Source organism: Denticeps clupeoides, unplaced genomic scaffold, assembly GCF_900700375.1.
Source record: "Denticeps clupeoides unplaced genomic scaffold, fDenClu1.1, whole genome shotgun sequence".
Lineage (NCBI taxonomy): Eukaryota > Metazoa > Chordata > Actinopteri > Clupeiformes > Denticipitidae > Denticeps > Denticeps clupeoides.
The window spans coordinates 85,596-103,979 of record NW_021629774.1 but is presented as its reverse complement, the minus strand read 5'-3'; the positions used below and the strand labels follow the sequence as shown (position 1 = coordinate 103,979).

At 37.3% G+C, this 18,384-nt stretch overlaps 1 pseudogene; it reads right to left on the bottom strand.

The window, feature by feature from the left end:
• Window positions 1-3,023: 3,023 nt before the first annotated feature.
• Window positions 3,024-3,142, bottom strand: LOC114773814 (uncharacterized; annotated as a pseudogene).
• Window positions 3,143-18,384: the final 15,242 nt, after the last annotated feature.

Below are 18,384 nucleotides of genomic sequence, written 5' to 3'. Positions count from 1 at the left end.
ACTGAGCCAAGAGCTTCAGATTAGTTTGATTTTTTTTCCATTCCAGTTAATAGTGTACATTGAATGTAAGGTTTAAGAATAAAAGAGACAACTCCCTCAACTTTAGCATCTTTCTTGTCAAATCTTCAACAGAAAGTGCTATCTAGTTGGGGTATTTGGCTTCAAATAATCATCTGTAAAAAAGACAATAACTTGGCCCTGGTCCTGGATGAAACCGGGTCTTTATAAAAAGGACTTCATGGTGGACTGCAATGTCATTTTGAGTTGAAACGAAAGCAGGAAAAAAAAACGAAAACAAAATACTATATTTAATCAATCCATTTGCACAGTGGTCTGTAATTGCTCAGTTTTGAGAAGAATTGACTTACAGGTTTCCTGAAATAAAGGTGCATTGTTTGTGTCATGGTGTTAATTTCTCAGCCATTGACAAGATATTTGAATACTAAATTTGAGAGTGCATGTGGGTGGAGCTGTGAATTCTCCCATTATGCTCTTATCACCCAGCACGCTTTAAAGCAGAGTCCATACTTATCGTTCTTTAGTTGACAGAGAACATGGGAACAGACCTGTTGTCCAAGAGATTTCTGGCTGTTGTGGTGATTCATCTGGAGGATGCCTAGGCTGGATGGTCCCTAGACTGGCAGAAAAAAGGGGTTGAATTCATTAACTTACATCTGACTCAGAGGCTTCCCAAATAATGACACTGACTTGCTTTCAGTTATTGGTAAGTGCTATTTGTTGGAGTAGTTTATTGTGACTCTAACAATGTCACGTTTTCCTTATGTTGTGCCATGCTTGGCTAACTGTAACTGACTCCAGGCAAACAAAGCATGATGACTTTGGAGGACAAATTTAAAACCAGCATTTTACCTAGTACTTTTGTTTGATGAAGTCTTTTTTCTGCTGTGTAATACAATTGTCTGAATGTACCCCTGACTTTAGCATACTTACTTTGTCTTAAATGTAAGTGCTACCAAGTTGGGGCAGCATTTGGTTCAAATGACTCAAAGATTGAAAAAAGCCATCCATATTCTTACTTTGTGATATAAAGAGTCATTTAGAATATCTTTCCAGCATCGATCAACATCCAGCTTCAGAATGGACTTCATTAACAAAATGTTGTTTATGTAGCTTTATTCCTATAGAGCTTCACCACAGTGACCAATCTGCAACATTCCTCTGTCATGTATCCTTAAACAGAAGCATTCATTCATATTATAGAAAATAAGTGCTTCTCTTTGGGGTAGCTAAACAGATGACAGTCATCTGCATGTAATTTGACCTGTTGTCAAAATGTGCAACTTACAAAGTAAAAATCCAAAAGCAGACAACTCCCTTAACTTTAGCAACTCTCTTGTCAAACCTAAAGCAGAAAGTGCTATTAAGTTGGGGTATTTGGCTTCAACATGTCATCTACTTCGGGTCATGGAAGAACTTTCTTCAATGTGTGCAAAAAACTACCACAATCATTACAGTTTTCCAAAAGTCTGTATTTGGTCATTAGGTCTCCTCAATCAGAAGCATTCATTTTACATCAAGACAGTAAGTGCTTCTCTTTGGGGTAGCTTCACTGAGCCAAGAGCTTCAGATTAGTTTGATTTTTTTCCATTCCAGTTAATAGTGTACATTGGAATGTAAGTTTAAGGAATAAAAAGAGACAACTCCCTCAACTTTAGCATCTTTCTTGTCAAATCTTCAACAGAAAGTGCTATCTAGTTGGGTATTTGGCTTCAAAATAATCATCTGTAAAAAAGACAATAACTTGGCCCTGGTCCTGGATGAAACCGGGTCTTTATAAAAAAGGACTTCATGGTGGACTGCAATGTCATTTTGAGATGAAACGAAAGCAGGAAAAAAATTTAAAACAAAATACTATATTTAATCAATCCATGTGCACAGTGGTCTGTAATTGCTCAGTTTTGAGAAGAATTGACTTACAGGTTTCCTGAAATAAAAGGTGCATTGTTTGTGTCATGGTGTTTAATTTCTCAGCCATTGACAAGATATTTGAATACTAAATTGAGAGTGCATGTGGGTGGAGCTGTGAATTCTCCCATTATGCTCTTATCAACCCAGCACGCTTTTAAAGCAGAGGTCCATACTTATCGTTCTTAGTTGACAGAGAACATGGGAACAGACGTGTTGTCCAAGAGATTTCTGGCTGTTGTGGTGATTCATCTGGAGGATGCCTAGGCTGGATGGTCCCTAGACTGGCAGAAAAAGGGGTTGAATTCATTAACTTACATCTGACTCAGAGGCTTCCCAAATAATGACACTGATGCTTTCAGTTATTGGTAAGTGTATTTGTTGGAGTAGTTTATTGTGATAACAATGTCACGTTTTCCTTATGTTGTGCCATGCTTGGCTAACTGTAACTTACAGCACCTGCTATTCCCAGGTAGTCTCCCATCCAAGTACTAACCAGGCCCAAGCCTTCTTAGCTTCTGAGATCAGACAAGATTGGGCATTCTTCAGCTGGTTTGTCCGTACACAAACTCTGCTTGAAAATCTTGAACTTTAAACCAAACGAGCTTGAACACATATCAAAGAGTGTAAACTCCGCTTTACTGTCAAATTATGATGGAGAAAGGCAAAAACTTGGAGTGGTAAGCTTTTATTTGCAATACAACAAATAAAGTGCACACCTTCTAGAGACAATGCAATACTGGGTCGATGAATGGAGCGGATGGAGCAGGCCCTATTGCCGACTCCCTGTTCTAAAAATCCGCTTAATATGACGTATCAGATATTAAACTGACATCAGGGTGCGTAGCACCTTAAGGCCGAGGGCTGGAAAACCCCACCTAATCGATTCAGCTCCACCCCACTCCATAGCCAAGCCTGTGAATGATCGTTGTAGAGCACACACAGACAAAGAAACCTGAAGAGAAGTTTAAAAAAAAAAAAAAAAAGAAAAAAGGCGGGAAAACATATCAAAGAAAGAAAATACCCCTTAACTTACTTTAAAAAAAGTTAACAAAGCCATGTAAATACTTTCATTTTAAAAGTTTTACAATAGTTAAAGCTTACAGCACCTGGCATTCCCAGGTAGTCTCCCATCCAAGTACTAACCAGGCCCAAGCCTTCTTAGCTTCTGAGATCAGACAAGATTGGGCATTCTTCAGCTGGCTTGTCCGTAAGCAAACTCTGCTTGAAAATCTTGGACTTTAAACAAAGGGCTTTGAAAACATTACAAAGTGGAAAACTCCCGCTTTACTGTCAATTATGATGGAGAAAAGGCAAAAAAAGCTAACAAAGCCATGTAAATACTTTCATTTTAAAAGTTTTTCAATAGTTAAAGCTTACAGCACCTGGTATTCCAGGTAGTCTCCCATCCAAGTACTAACCAGGCCCAAGCCTTCTTAGCTTCTGAGATCAGACAAGATTGGGCATTCTTCAGCTGGTTTGTCCGTACACAAACTCTGCTTGAAAATCTTGAACTTTAACCAAAGGGGCTTGAACACATATCAAAGAGTGTAAACTCCCGCTTACTGTCAAATTATGATGGAGAAAAGGCAAAAAGTTGGAGTGGTAAGCTTTTATTTGCAATACAACAAATAAAGTGCACACCTTCTAGAGGCAATGCAATACTGGGTCGATGACAAAGAAACCTGAAGAGAAGTTTATAAGTTATAAAAAAAAGAAAAAAGGGGGAAAACGTATGAAAGAGAGCAAATACCCCTTAACTTACTTAAAAAAGCTAACAAACTGATGTAAATACTTTCATTTTAAAAAGTTTTTCAATAGTTAAAGCTTACAGCACCTGGTAAGTAGTAATTAAAATATACTTTTATGTCAAAATGATTGATGACTTATCAGCAGAAGGAAAAGCGCGTGATTTATCACCTCTTCCCTTCTACCTTCTCCACTTTCCCCTGGACACCCAGCGCGTAATTTATGACCCTCTTCCCTCCCTCTCCCCTCTCTCACCCTGGACACCAGCGCATCCTCTCACATTCTTAGCTGTCATATAATTCACTTAGACAAGCTTTTAAAAAATCAGATGTCTTATCACTTGTTTACAAACTATGGCTGTTGTGGGAGAGGTCATAAACCGGTTATACCTCTACTTTTAAAACAGAAACCTTATTTTTAAGTGTATGGTTTTACTCAACCTACTGCTCAGTGTTTAACACGTTTAAACACAATACTTACACAAACTTATTTTAAAAATACAAACGCATACGCTATTCATATACTGACTGATATGGTAGAATCCATTTTGTATGTAGGAAGCATCACAGCACCTTCTGGCCCCTCTCTATCGCTCTCTCCCTTGTGTCGCATTACAGATGTCATATACACTAGACTAACTTTTAAACAGATGTCTTATCACTTGTTTAACTATGGCCATTGCTGATGGCTTATGACCCCATTCTCCCAACGCCATCCCTTCCCCACCGCACTTCCCTTCCCTGTTTCATCTCACATATTGGAACACACACACCCACAACACACTCACAACACTTAGACTATTTTTAAAACCATATTTTAATGATATATGGTTTAAAAGGATTTCTAGTTAAATAAAAACACGTTTAAACACAATAATTATTTTAAATATACAAACACATTCAGTCGTTTTTCCAAAAGATACATCACACAATGGTATGTAGGAGTGCATCACATCACTAACACAATTTCTTTTCTGCTAAAAAATATCCACGTTTTCCTTATGGTTACACATAATTTCTAATGAAACAAGACTTCAGTTTTATCAAACTGATGATTTTGAACATGAAAAACTTTCAAAGACTTTAAAGTTGATGAGTATTTTTTTTGCTGGTGTAATACAATTGTATGAATGTACCCCTGACTTTAGCATACTTACTTTGTCTTAAATGTAAGTGCTACCAAGTTGGGGCAGCATTTGGTTCAAATGACTCAAGATTGAAAAAAGCCATCCATATTCTTACTTTGTGATATAAAGAGTCATTTAGAATATCTTTCCAGCATCGATCAAGATCCAGCTTCAGAATGGACTTCATTAACAAAATGTTGTTTATGTAGCTTTATTCCTATAGAGCTGCACCACAGTGACCAATCTGCATACATTCCTCTGTCATGTATCCTTAAACAGAAGCATTCATTCATATTATAGAAAATAAGTGCTTCTCTTTGGGGTAGCTAAACAGATGACAGTCATCTGCATGTAATTTGACCTGTTGTCAAAATGTGCAACTTACAAAGTAAAAATCCAAAAGCAGACAACTCCCTTAACTTTAGCAACTCTCTTGTCAAACCTAAAGCAGAAAGTGCTATTAAGTTGGGGTATTTGGCTTCAACATGTCATCTACTTCGGGTCATGGAAGAACTTTCTTCAATGTGTGCAAAAACTACCACAATCATTACAGTTTTCCAAAAGTCTATATTTGGTCATTAGGTCTCCTCAATCAGAAGCATTCTTTTACATCAAGACAGTAAGTGCTTCTCTTTGGGGTAGCTTCACTGAGCCAAGAGCTTCAGATTAGTTTGATTTTTTTTCCATTCCAGTTAATAGTGTACATTGGAATGTAAGGTTTAAGGAATAAAAAGAGACAACTCCCTCAACTTTAGCATCTTTCTTGTCAAATCTTCAACAGAAAGTGCTATCTAGTTGGGGTATTTGGCTTCAAAATAATCATCTGTAAAAAAGACAATAACTTGGCCCTGGTCCTGGATGAAACCGGGTCTTTATAAAAAAGGACTTCATGGTGGACTGCAATGTCATTTTGAGTTGAAACGAAAGCAGGAAAAAAAACGAAAACAAAAGACTATATTTAATCAATCCATTTGCACAGTGGTCTGTAATTGCTCAGTTTTGAGAAGAATTGACTTACAGGTTTCCTGAAATAAAAGGTGCATTGTTTGTGTCATGGTGTTAATTTCTCAGCCATTGACAAGATATTTGAATACTAAATTTGAGAGTGCATGTGGGTGGAGCTGTGAATTCTCCCATTATGCTCTTATCACCCAGCACGCTTTAAAGCAGAGTCCATACTTATCGTTCTTTAGTTGACAGAGAACATGGGAACAGACGTGTTGTCCAAGAGATTTCTGGCTGTTGTGGTGATTCATCTGGAGGATGCCTAGGCTGGATGGTCCCTAGACTGGCAGAAAAAAGGGGTTGAATTCATTAACTTACATCTGACTCAGAGGCTTCCCAAATAATGACACTGACTTGCTTTCAGTTATTGGTAAGTGCTATTTGTTGGAGTAGTTTATTGTGACTCTAACAATGTCACGTTTTCCTTATGTTGTGCCATGCTTGGCTAACTGTAACTGACTCCAGGCAAACAAAGCATGATGACTTTGGAGGACAAATTTAAAACAGCATTTTACCTAGTACTTTTGTTTGATGAAGTCTTTTTTTCTGCTGTGTAATACAATTGTCTGAATGTACCCCTGACTTTAGCATACTTACTTTGTCTTAAATGTAAGTGCTACCAAGTTGGGGCAGCATTTGGTTCAAATGACTCAAAGTTTGAAAAAAGCCATCCATATTCTTACTTTGTGATATAAAGAGTCATTTAGAATATCTTTCCAGCATCGATCAAGATCCAGCTTCAGAATGGACTTCATTAACAAAATGTTGTTTATGTAGCTTTATTCCTATAGAGCTTCACCACAGTGACCAATCTGCAACATTCCTCTGTCATGTATCCTTAAACAGAAGCATTCATTCATATTATAGAAAATAAGTGCTTCTCTTTGGGGTAGCTAAACAGATGACAGTCATCTGCATGTAATTTGACCTGTTGTCAAAATGTGCAACTTACAAAGTAAAAATCCAAAAGCAGACAACTCCCTTAACTTTAGCAACTCTCTTGTCAAACCTAAAGCAGAAAGTGCTATTAAGTTGGGGTATTTGGCTTCAACATGTCATCTACTTCGGGTCATGGAAGAACTTTCTTCAATGTGTGCAAAAACTACCACAATCATTACAGTTTTCCAAAAGTCTGTATTTGGTCATTAGGTCTCCTCAATCAGAAGCATTCATTTTACATCAAGACAGTAAGTGCTTCTCTTTGGGGTAGCTTCACTGAGCCAAGAGCTTCAGATTAGTTTGATTTTTTTTCCATTCCAGTTATAAGTGTACATTGGAATGTAAGGTTTAAGGAATAAAAAGAGACAACTCCCTCAACTTTAGCATCTTTCTTGTCAAATCTTCAACAGAAAGTGCTATCTAGTTGGGGTATTTGGCTTCAAAATAATCATCTGTAAAAAAGACAATAACTTGGCCCTGGTCCTGGATGAAACCGGGTCTTTATAAAAAAGGACTTCATGGTGGACTGCAATGTCATTTTGAGTTGAAACGAAAGCAGGAAAAAAAACGAAAACAAAATACTATATTTAATCAATCCATTTGCACAGTGGTCTGTAATTGCTCAGTTTTGAGAAGAATTGACTTACAGGTTTCCTGAAATAAAAGGTGCATTGTTTGTGTCATGGTGTTAATTTCTCAGCCATTGACAAGATATTTGAATACTAAATTTGAGAGTGCATGTGGGTGGAGCTGTGAATTCTCCCATTATGCTCTTATCACCCAGCACGCTTTAAAGCAGAGTCCATACTTATCGTTCTTTAGTTGACAGAGAACATGGGAACAGACGTGTTGTCCAAGAGATTTCTGGCTGTTGTGGTGATTCATCTGGAGGATGCCTAGGCTGGATGGTCCCTAGACTGGCAGAAAAAAGGGGTTGAATTCATTAACTTACATCTGACTCAGAGGCTTCCCAAATAATGACACTGACTTGCTTTCAGTTATTGGTAAGTGCTATTTGTTGGAGTAGTTTATTGTGACTCTAACAATGTCACGTTTTCCTTATGTTGTGCCATGCTTGGCTAACTGTAACTGACTCCAGGCAAACAAAGCATGATGACTTTGGAGGACAAATTTAAAACAGCATTTTACCTAGTACTTTTGTTTGATGAAGTCTTTTTTTCTGCTGTGTAATACAATTGTCTGAATGTACCCCTGACTTTAGCATACTTACTTTGTCTTAAATGTAAGTGCTACCAAGTTGGGGCAGCATTTGGTTCAAATGACTCAAAGATTGAAAAAAGCCATCCATATTCTTACTTTGTGATATAAAGAGTCATTTAGAATATCTTTCCAGCATCGATCAAGATCCAGCTTCAGAATGGACTTCATTAACAAAATGTTGTTTATGTAGCTTTATTCCTATAGAGCTTCACCACAGTGACCAATCTGCAACATTCCTCTGTCATGTATCCTTAAACAGAAGCATTCATTCATTTTATAGAAAATAAGTGCTTCTCTTTGGGGTAGCTAAACAGATGACAGTCAACTGCATGTAATTTGACCTGTTGTCAAAATGTGCAACTTACAAAGTAAAAATCCAAAAGCAGACAACTCCCTTAACTTTAGCAACTCTCTTGTCAAACCTAAAGCAGAAAGTGCTATTAAGTTGGGGTATTTGGCTTCAACATGTCATCTACTTCGGGTCATGGAAGAACTTTCTTCAATGTGTGCAAAAACTACCACAATCATTACAGTTTTCCAAAAGTCTGTATTTGGTCATTAGGTCTCCTCAATCAGAAGCATTCATTTTACATCAAGACAGTAAGTGCTTCTCTTTGGGGTAGCTTCACTGAGCCAAGAGCTTCAGATTAGTTTGATTTTTTTTCCATTCCAGTTATAAGTGTACATTGGAATGTAAGGTTTAAGGAATAAAAAGAGACAACTCCCTCAACTTTAGCATCTTTCTTGTCAAATCTTCAACAGAAAGTGCTATCTAGTTGGGGTATTTGGCTTCAAAATAATCATCTGTAAAAAAGACAATAACTTGGCCCTGGTCCTGGATGAAACCGGGTCTTTATAAAAAAGGACTTCATGGTGGACTGCAATGTCATTTTGAGTTGAAACGAAAGCAGGAAAAAAAACGAAAAAAAAATACTATATTTAATCAATCCATTTGCACAGTGGTCTGTAATTGCTCAGTTTTGAGAAGAATTGACTTACAGGTTTCCTGAAATAAAAGGTGCATTGTTTGTGTCATGGTGTTAATTTCTCAGCCATTGACAAGATATTTGAATACTAAATTTGAGAGTGCATGTGGGTGGAGCTGTGAATTCTCCCATTATGCTCTTATCACCCAGCACGCTTTAAAGCAGAGTCCATACTTATCGTTCTTTAGTTGACAGAGAACATGGGAACAGACCTGTTGTCCAAGAGATTTCTGGCTGTTGTGGTGATTCATCTGGAGGATGCCTAGGCTGGATGGTCCCTAGACTGGCAGAAAAAAGGGGTTGAATTCATTAACTTACATCTGACTCAGAGGCTTCCCAAATAATGACACTGACTTGCTTTCAGTTATTGGTAAGTGCTATTTGTTGGAGTAGTTTATTGTGACTCTAACAATGTCACGTTTTCCTTATGTTGTGCCATGCTTGGCTAACTGTAACTGACTCCAGGCAAACAAAGCATGATGACTTTGGAGGACAAATTTAAAACAGCATTTTACCTAGTACTTTTGTTTGATGAAGTCTTTTTTTCTGCTGTGTAATACAATTGTCTGAATGTACCCCTGACTTTAGCATACTTACTTTGTCTTAAATGTAAGTGCTACCAAGTTGGGGCAGCATTTGGTTCAAATGACTCAAAGATTGAAAAAAGCCATCCATATTCTTACTTTGTGATATAAAGAGTCATTTAGAATATCTTTCCAGCATCGATCAAGATCCAGCTTCAGAATGGACTTCATTAACAAAATGTTGTTTATGTAGCTTTATTCCTATAGAGCTGCACCACAGTGACCAATCTGCAACATTCCTCTGTCATGTATCCTTAAACAGAAGCATTCATTCATTTTATAGAAAATAAGTGCTTCTCTTTGGGGTAGCTAAACAGATGACAGTCATCTGCATGTAATTTGACCTGTTGTCAAAATGTGCAACTTACAAAGTAAAAATCCAAAAGCAGACAACTCCCTTAACTTTAGCAACTCTCTTGTCAAACCTAAAGCAGAAAGTGCTATTAAGTTGGGGTATTTGGCTTCAACATGTCATCTACTTCGGGTCATGGAAGAACTTTCTTCAATGTGTGCAAAAACTACCACAATCATTACAGTTTTCCAAAAGTCTGTATTTGGTCATTAGGTCTCCTCAATCAGAAGCATTCATTTTACATCAAGACAGTAAGTGCTTCTCTTTGGGGTAGCTTCACTGAGCCAAGAGCTTCAGATTAGTTTGATTTTTTTTCCATTCCAGTTAATAGTGTACATTGGAATGTAAGGTTTAAGGAATAAAAAGAGACAACTCCCTCAACTTTAGCATCTTTCTTGTCAAATCTTCAACAGAAAGTGCTATCTAGTTGGGGTATTTGGCTTCAAAATAATCATCTGTAAAAAAGACAATAACTTGGCCCTGGTCCTGGATGAAACCGGGTCTTTATAAAAAAGGACTTCATGGTGGACTGCAATGTCATTTTGAGTTGAAACGAAAGCAGGAAAAAAAACGAAAACAAAAGACTATATTTAATCAATCCATTTGCACAGTGGTCTGTAATTGCTCAGTTTTGAGAAGAATTGACTTACAGGTTTCCTGAAATAAAAGGTGCATTGTTTGTGTCATGGTGTTAATTTCTCAGCCATTGACAAGATATTTGAATACTAAATTTGAGAGTGCATGTGGGTGGAGCTGTGAATTCTCCCATTATGCTCTTATCACCCAGCACGCTTTAAAGCAGAGTCCATACTTATCGTTCTTTAGTTGACAGAGAACATGGGAACAGACCTGTTGTCCAAGAGATTTCTGGCTGTTGTGGTGATTCATCTGGAGGATGCCTAGGCTGGATGGTCCCTAGACTGGCAGAAAAAAGGGGTTGAATTCATTAACTTACATCTGACTCAGAGGCTTCCCAAATAATGACACTGACTTGCTTTCAGTTATTGGTAAGTGCTATTTGTTGGAGTAGTTTATTGTGACTCTAACAATGTCACGTTTTCCTTATGTTGTGCCATGCTTGGCTAACTGTAACTGACTCCAGGCAAACAAAGCATGATGACTTTGGAGGACAAATTTAAAACAGCATTTTACCTAGTACTTTTGTTTGATGAAGTCTTTTTTTCTGCTGTGTAATACAATTGTCTGAATGTACCCCTGACTTTAGCATACTTACTTTGTCTTAAATGTAAGTGCTACCAAGTTGGGGCAGCATTTGGTTCAAATGACTCAAAGATTGAAAAAAGCCATCCATATTCTTACTTTGTGATATAAAGAGTCATTTAGAATATCTTTCCAGCATCGATCAAGATCCAGCTTCAGAATGGACTTCATTAACAAAATGTTGTTTATGTAGCTTTATTCCTATAGAGCTGCACCACAGTGACCAATCTGCAACATTCCTCTGTCATGTATCCTTAAACAGAAGCATTCATTCATATTATAGAAAATAAGTGCTTCTCTTTGGGGTAGCTAAACAGATGACAGTCAACTGCATGTAATTTGACCTGTTGTCAAAATGTGCAACTTACAAAGTAAAAATCCAAAAGCAGACAACTCCCTTAACTTTAGCAACTCTCTTGTCAAACCTAAAGCAGAAAGTGCTATTAAGTTGGGGTATTTGGCTTCAACATGTCATCTACTTCGGGTCATGGAAGAACTTTCTTCAATGTGTGCAAAAACTACCACAATCATTACAGTTTTCCAAAAGTCTGTATTTGGTCATTAGGTCTCCTCAATCAGAAGCATTCATTTTACATCAAGACAGTAAGTGCTTCTCTTTGGGGTAGCTTCACTGAGCCAAGAGCTTCAGATTAGTTTGATTTTTTTTCCATTCCAGTTAATAGTGTACATTGGAATGTAAGGTTTAAGGAATAAAAAGAGACAACTCCCTCAACTTTAGCATCTTTCTTGTCAAATCTTCAACAGAAAGTGCTATCTAGTTGGGGTATTTGGCTTCAAAATAATCATCTGTAAAAAGACAATAACTTGGCCCTGGTCCTGGATGAAACCGGGTCTTTATAAAAAAGGACTTCATGGTGGACTGCAATGTCATTTTGAGTTGAAACGAAAGCAGGAAAAAAAACGAAAAAAAAATACTATATTTAATCAATCCATTTGCACAGTGGTCTGTAATTGCTCAGTTTTGAGAAGAATTGACTTACAGGTTTCCTGAAATAAAAGGTGCATTGTTTGTGTCATGGTGTTAATTTCTCAGCCATTGACAAGATATTTGAATACTAAATTTGAGAGTGCATGTGGGTGGAGCTGTGAATTCTCCCATTATGCTCTTATCACCCAGCACGCTTTAAAGCAGAGTCCATACTTATCGTTCTTTAGTTGACAGAGAACATGGGAACAGACCTGTTGTCCAAGAGATTTCTGGCTGTTGTGGTGATTCATCTGGAGGATGCCTAGGCTGGATGGTCCCTAGACTGGCAGAAAAAAGGGGTTGAATTCATTAACTTACATCTGACTCAGAGGCTTCCCAAATAATGACACTGACTTGCTTTCAGTTATTGGTAAGTGCTATTTGTTGGAGTAGTTTATTGTGACTCTAACAATGTCACGTTTTCCTTATGTTGTGCCATGCTTGGCTAACTGTAACTGACTCCAGGCAAACAAAGCATGATGACTTTGGAGGACAAATTTAAAACAGCATTTTACCTAGTACTTTTGTTTGATGAAGTCTTTTTTTCTGCTGTGTAATACAATTGTCTGAATGTACCCCTGACTTTAGCATACTTACTTTGTCTTAAATGTAAGTGCTACCAAGTTGGGGCAGCATTTGGTTCAAATGACTCAAAGATTGAAAAAAGCCATCCATATTCTTACTTTGTGATATAAAGAGTCATTTAGAATATCTTTCCAGCATCGATCAAGATCCAGCTTCAGAATGGACTTCATTAACAAAATGTTGTTTATGTAGCTTTATTCCTATAGAGCTTCACCACAGTGACCAATCTGCAACATTCCTCTGTCATGTATCCTTAAACAGAAGCATTCATTCATATTATAGAAAATAAGTGCTTCTCTTTGGGGTAGCTAAACAGATGACAGTCATCTGCATGTAATTTGACCTGTTGTCAAAATGTGCAACTTACAAAGTAAAAATCCAAAAGCAGACAACTCCCTTAACTTTAGCAACTCTCTTGTCAAACCTAAAGCAGAAAGTGCTATTAAGTTGGGGTATTTGGCTTCAACATGTCATCTACTTCGGGTCATGGAAGAACTTTCTTCAATGTGTGCAAAAACTACCACAATCATTACAGTTTTCCAAAAGTCTGTATTTGGTCATTAGGTCTCCTCAATCAGAAGCATTCATTTTACATCAAGACAGTAAGTGCTTCTCTTTGGGGTAGCTTCACTGAGCCAAGAGCTTCAGATTAGTTTGATTTTTTTTCCATTCCAGTTAATAGTGTACATTGGAATGTAAGGTTTAAGGAATAAAAAGAGACAACTCCCTCAACTTTAGCATCTTTCTTGTCAAATCTTCAACAGAAAGTGCTATCTAGTTGGGGTATTTGGCTTCAAAATAATCATCTGTAAAAAAGACAATAACTTGGCCCTGGTCCTGGATGAAACCGGGTCTTTATAAAAAAGGACTTCATGGTGGACTGCAATGTCATTTTGAGTTGAAACGAAAGCAGGAAAAAAAACGAAAACAAAATACTATATTTAATCAATCCATTTGCACAGTGGTCTGTAATTGCTCAGTTTTGAGAAGAATTGACTTACAGGTTTCCTGAAATAAAAGGTGCATTGTTTGTGTCATGGTGTTAATTTCTCAGCCATTGACAAGATATTTGAATACTAAATTTGAGAGTGCATGTGGGTGGAGCTGTGAATTCTCCCATTATGCTCTTATCACCCAGCACGCTTTAAAGCAGAGTCCATACTTATCGTTCTTTAGTTGACAGAGAACATGGGAACAGACGTGTTGTCCAAGAGATTTCTGGCTGTTGTGGTGATTCATCTGGAGGATGCCTAGGCTGGATGGTCCCTAGACTGGCAGAAAAAAGGGGTTGAATTCATTAACTTACATCTGACTCAGAGGCTTCCCAAATAATGACACTGACTTGCTTTCAGTTATTGGTAAGTGCTATTTGTTGGAGTAGTTTATTGTGACTCTAACAATGTCACGTTTTCCTTATGTTGTACCATGCTTGTCTAACTGTAACTGACTCCAAGCAAACAAAGCATGATGACTTTGGAGGACAAATTTAAAACAGCATTTTACCTAGTACTTTTGTTTGATGAAGTCTTTTTTTCTGCTGTGTAATACAATTGTCTGAATGTACCCCTGACTTTAGCATACTTACTTTGTCTTAAATGTAAGTGCTACCAAGTTGGGGCAGCATTTGGTTCAAATGACTCAAAGATTGAAAAAAGCCATCCATATTCTTACTTTGTGATATAAAGAGTCATTTAGAATATCTTTCCAGCATCGATCAAGATCCAGCTTCAGAATGGACTTCATTAACAAAATGTTGTTTATGTAGCTTTATTCCTATAGAGCTGCACCACAGTGACCAATCTGCAACATTCCTCTGTCATGTATCCTTAAACAGAAGCATTCATTCATATTATAGAAAATAAGTGCTTCTCTTTGGGGTAGCTAAACAGATGACAGTCAACTGCATGTAATTTGACCTGTTGTCAAAATGTGCAACTTACAAAGTAAAAATCCAAAAGCAGACAACTCCCTTAACTTTAGCAACTCTCTTGTCAAACCTAAAGCAGAAAGTGCTATTAAGTTGGGGTATTTGGCTTCAACATGTCATCTACTTCGGGTCATGGAAGAACTTTCTTCAATGTGTGCAAAAACTACCACAATCATTACAGTTTTCCAAAAGTCTGTATTTGGTCATTAGGTCTCCTCAATCAGAAGCATTCATTTTACATCAAGACAGTAAGTGCTTCTCTTTGGGGTAGCTTCACTGAGCCAAGAGCTTCAGATTAGTTTGATTTTTTTTCCATTCCAGTTAATAGTGTACATTGGAATGTAAGGTTTAAGGAATAAAAAGAGACAACTCCCTCAACTTTAGCATCTTTCTTGTCAAATCTTCAACAGAAAGTGCTATCTAGTTGGGGTATTTGGCTTCAAAATAATCATCTGTAAAAAAGACAATAACTTGGCCCTGGTCCTGGATGAAACCGGGTCTTTATAAAAAAGGACTTCATGGTGGACTGCAATGTCATTTTGAGTTGAAACGAAAGCAGGAAAAAAAACGAAAACAAAATACTATATTTAATCAATCCATTTGCACAGTGGTCTGTAATTGCTCAGTTTTGAGAAGAATTGACTTACAGGTTTCCTGAAATAAAAGGTGCATTGTTTGTGTCATGGTGTTAATTTCTCAGCCATTGACAAGATATTTGAATACTAAATTTGAGAGTGCATGTGGGTGGAGCTGTGAATTCTCCCATTATGCTCTTATCACCCAGCACGCTTTAAAGCAGAGTCCATACTTATCGTTCTTTAGTTGACAGAGAACATGGGAACAGACCTGTTGTCCAAGAGATTTCTGGCTGTTGTGGTGATTCATCTGGAGGATGCCTAGGCTGGATGGTCCCTAGACTGGCAGAAAAAAGGGGTTGAATTCATTAACTTACATCTGACTCAGAGGCTTCCCAAATAATGACACTGACTTGCTTTCAGTTATTGGTAAGTGCTATTTGTTGGAGTAGTTTATTGTGACTCTAACAATGTCACGTTTTCCTTATGTTGTGCCATGCTTGGCTAACTGTAACTGACTCCAGGCAAACAAAGCATGATGACTTTGGAGGACAAATTTAAAACAGCATTTTACCTAGTACTTTTGTTTGATGAAGTCTTTTTTTCTGCTGTGTAATACAATTGTCTGAATGTACCCCTGACTTTAGCATACTTACTTTGTCTTAAATGTAAGTGCTACCAAGTTGGGGCAGCATTTGGTTCAAATGACTCAAAGATTGAAAAAAGCCATCCATATTCTTACTTTGTGATATAAAGAGTCATTTAGAATATCTTTCCAGCATCGATCAAGATCCAGCTTCAGAATGGACTTCATTAACAAAATGTTGTTTATGTAGCTTTATTCCTATAGAGCTGCACCACAGTGACCAATCTGCAACATTCCTCTGTCATGTATCCTTAAACAGAAGCATTCATTCATATTATAGAAAATAAGTGCTTCTCTTTGGGGTAGCTAAACAGATGACAGTCAACTGCATGTAATTTGACCTGTTGTCAAAATGTGCAACTTACAAAGTAAAAATCCAAAAGCAGACAACTCCCTTAACTTTAGCAACTCTCTTGTCAAACCTAAAGCAGAAAGTGCTATTAAGTTGGGGTATTTGGCTTCAACATGTCATCTACTTCGGGTCATGGAAGAACTTTCTTCAATGTGTGCAAAAACTACCACAATCATTACAGTTTTCCAAAAGTCTATATTTGGTCATTAGGTCTCCTCAATCAGAAGCATTCATTTTACATCAAGACAGTAAGTGCTTCTCTTTGGGGTAGCTTCACTGAGCCAAGAGCTTCAGATTAGTTTGATTTTTTTTCCATTCCAGTTAATAGTGTACATTGGAATGTAAGGTTTAAGGAATAAAAAGAGACAACTCCCTCAACTTTAGCATCTTTCTTGTCAAATCTTCAACAGAAAGTGCTATCTAGTTGGGGTATTTGGCTTCAAAATAATCATCTGTAAAAAAGACAATAACTTGGCCCTGGTCCTGGATGAAACCGGGTCTTTATAAAAAAGGACTTCATGGTGGACTGCAATGTCATTTTGAGTTGAAACGAAAGCAGGAAAAAAAACGAAAAAAAAATACTATATTTAATCAATCCATTTGCACAGTGGTCTGTAATTGCTCAGTTTTGAGAAGAATTGACTTACAGGTTTCCTGAAATAAAAGGTGCATTGTTTGTGTCATGGTGTTAATTTCTCAGCCATTGACAAGATATTTGAATACTAAATTTGAGAGTGCATGTGGGTGGAGCTGTGAATTCTCCCATTATGCTCTTATCACCCAGCACGCTTTAAAGCAGAGTCCATACTTATCGTTCTTTAGTTGACAGAGAACATGGGAACAGACCTGTTGTCCAAGAGATTTCTGGCTGTTGTGGTGATTCATCTGGAGGATGCCTAGGCTGGATGGTCCCTAGACTGGCAGAAAAAAGGGGTTGAATTCATTAACTTACATCTGACTCAGAGGCTTCCCAAATAATGACACTGACTTGCTTTCAGTTATTGGTAAGTGCTATTTGTTGGAGTAGTTTATTGTGACTCTAACAATGTCACGTTTTCCTTATGTTGTGCCATGCTTGGCTAACTGTAACTGACTCCAGGCAAACAAAGCATGATGACTTTGGAGGACAAATTTAAAACAGCATTTTACCTAGTACTTTTGTTTGATGAAGTCTTTTTTTCTGCTGTGTAATACAATTGTCTGAATGTACCCCTGACTTTAGCATACTTACTTTGTCTTAAATGTAAGTGCTACCAAGTTGGGGCAGCATTTGGTTCAAATGACTCAAAGATTGAAAAAAGCCATCCATATTCTTACTTTGTGATATAAAGAGTCATTTAGAATATCTTTCCAGCATCGATCAAGATCCAGCTTCAGAATGGACTTCATTAACAAAATGTTGTTTATGTAGCTTTATTCCTATAGAGCTGCACCACAGTGACCAATCTGCAACATTCCTCTGTCATGTATCCTTAAACAGAAGCATTCATTCATTTTATAGAAAATAAGTGCTTCTCTTTGGGGTAGCTAAACAGATGACAGTCATCTGCATGTAATTTGACCTGTTGTCAAAATGTGCAACTTACAAAGTAAAAATCCAAAAGCAGACAACTCCCTTAACTTTAGCAACTCTCTTGTCAAACCTAAAGCAGAAAGTGCTATTAAGTTGGGGTATTTGGCTTCAACATGTCATCTACTTCGGGTCATGGAAGAACTTTCTTCAATGTGTGCAAAAACTACCACAATCATTACAGTTTTCCAAAAGTCTGTATTTGGTCATTAGGTCTCCTCAATCAGAAGCATTCATTTTACATCAAGACAGTAAGTGCTTCTCTTTGGGGTAGCTTCACTGAGCCAAGAGCTTCAGATTAGTTTGATTTTTTTTCCATTCCAGTTAATAGTGTACATTGGAATGTAAGGTTTAAGGAATAAAAAGAGACAACTCCCTCAACTTTAGCATCTTTCTTGTCAAATCTTCAACAGAAAGTGCTATCTAGTTGGGGTATTTGGCTTCAAAATAATCATCTGTAAAAAAGACAATAACTTGGCCCTGGTCCTGGATGAAACCGGGTCTTTATAAAAAAGGACTTCATGGTGGACTGCAATGTCATTTTGAGATGAAACGAAAGCAGGAAAAAAATTTAAAACAAAATACTATATTTAATCAATCCATTTGCACAGTGGTCTGTAATTGCTCAGTTT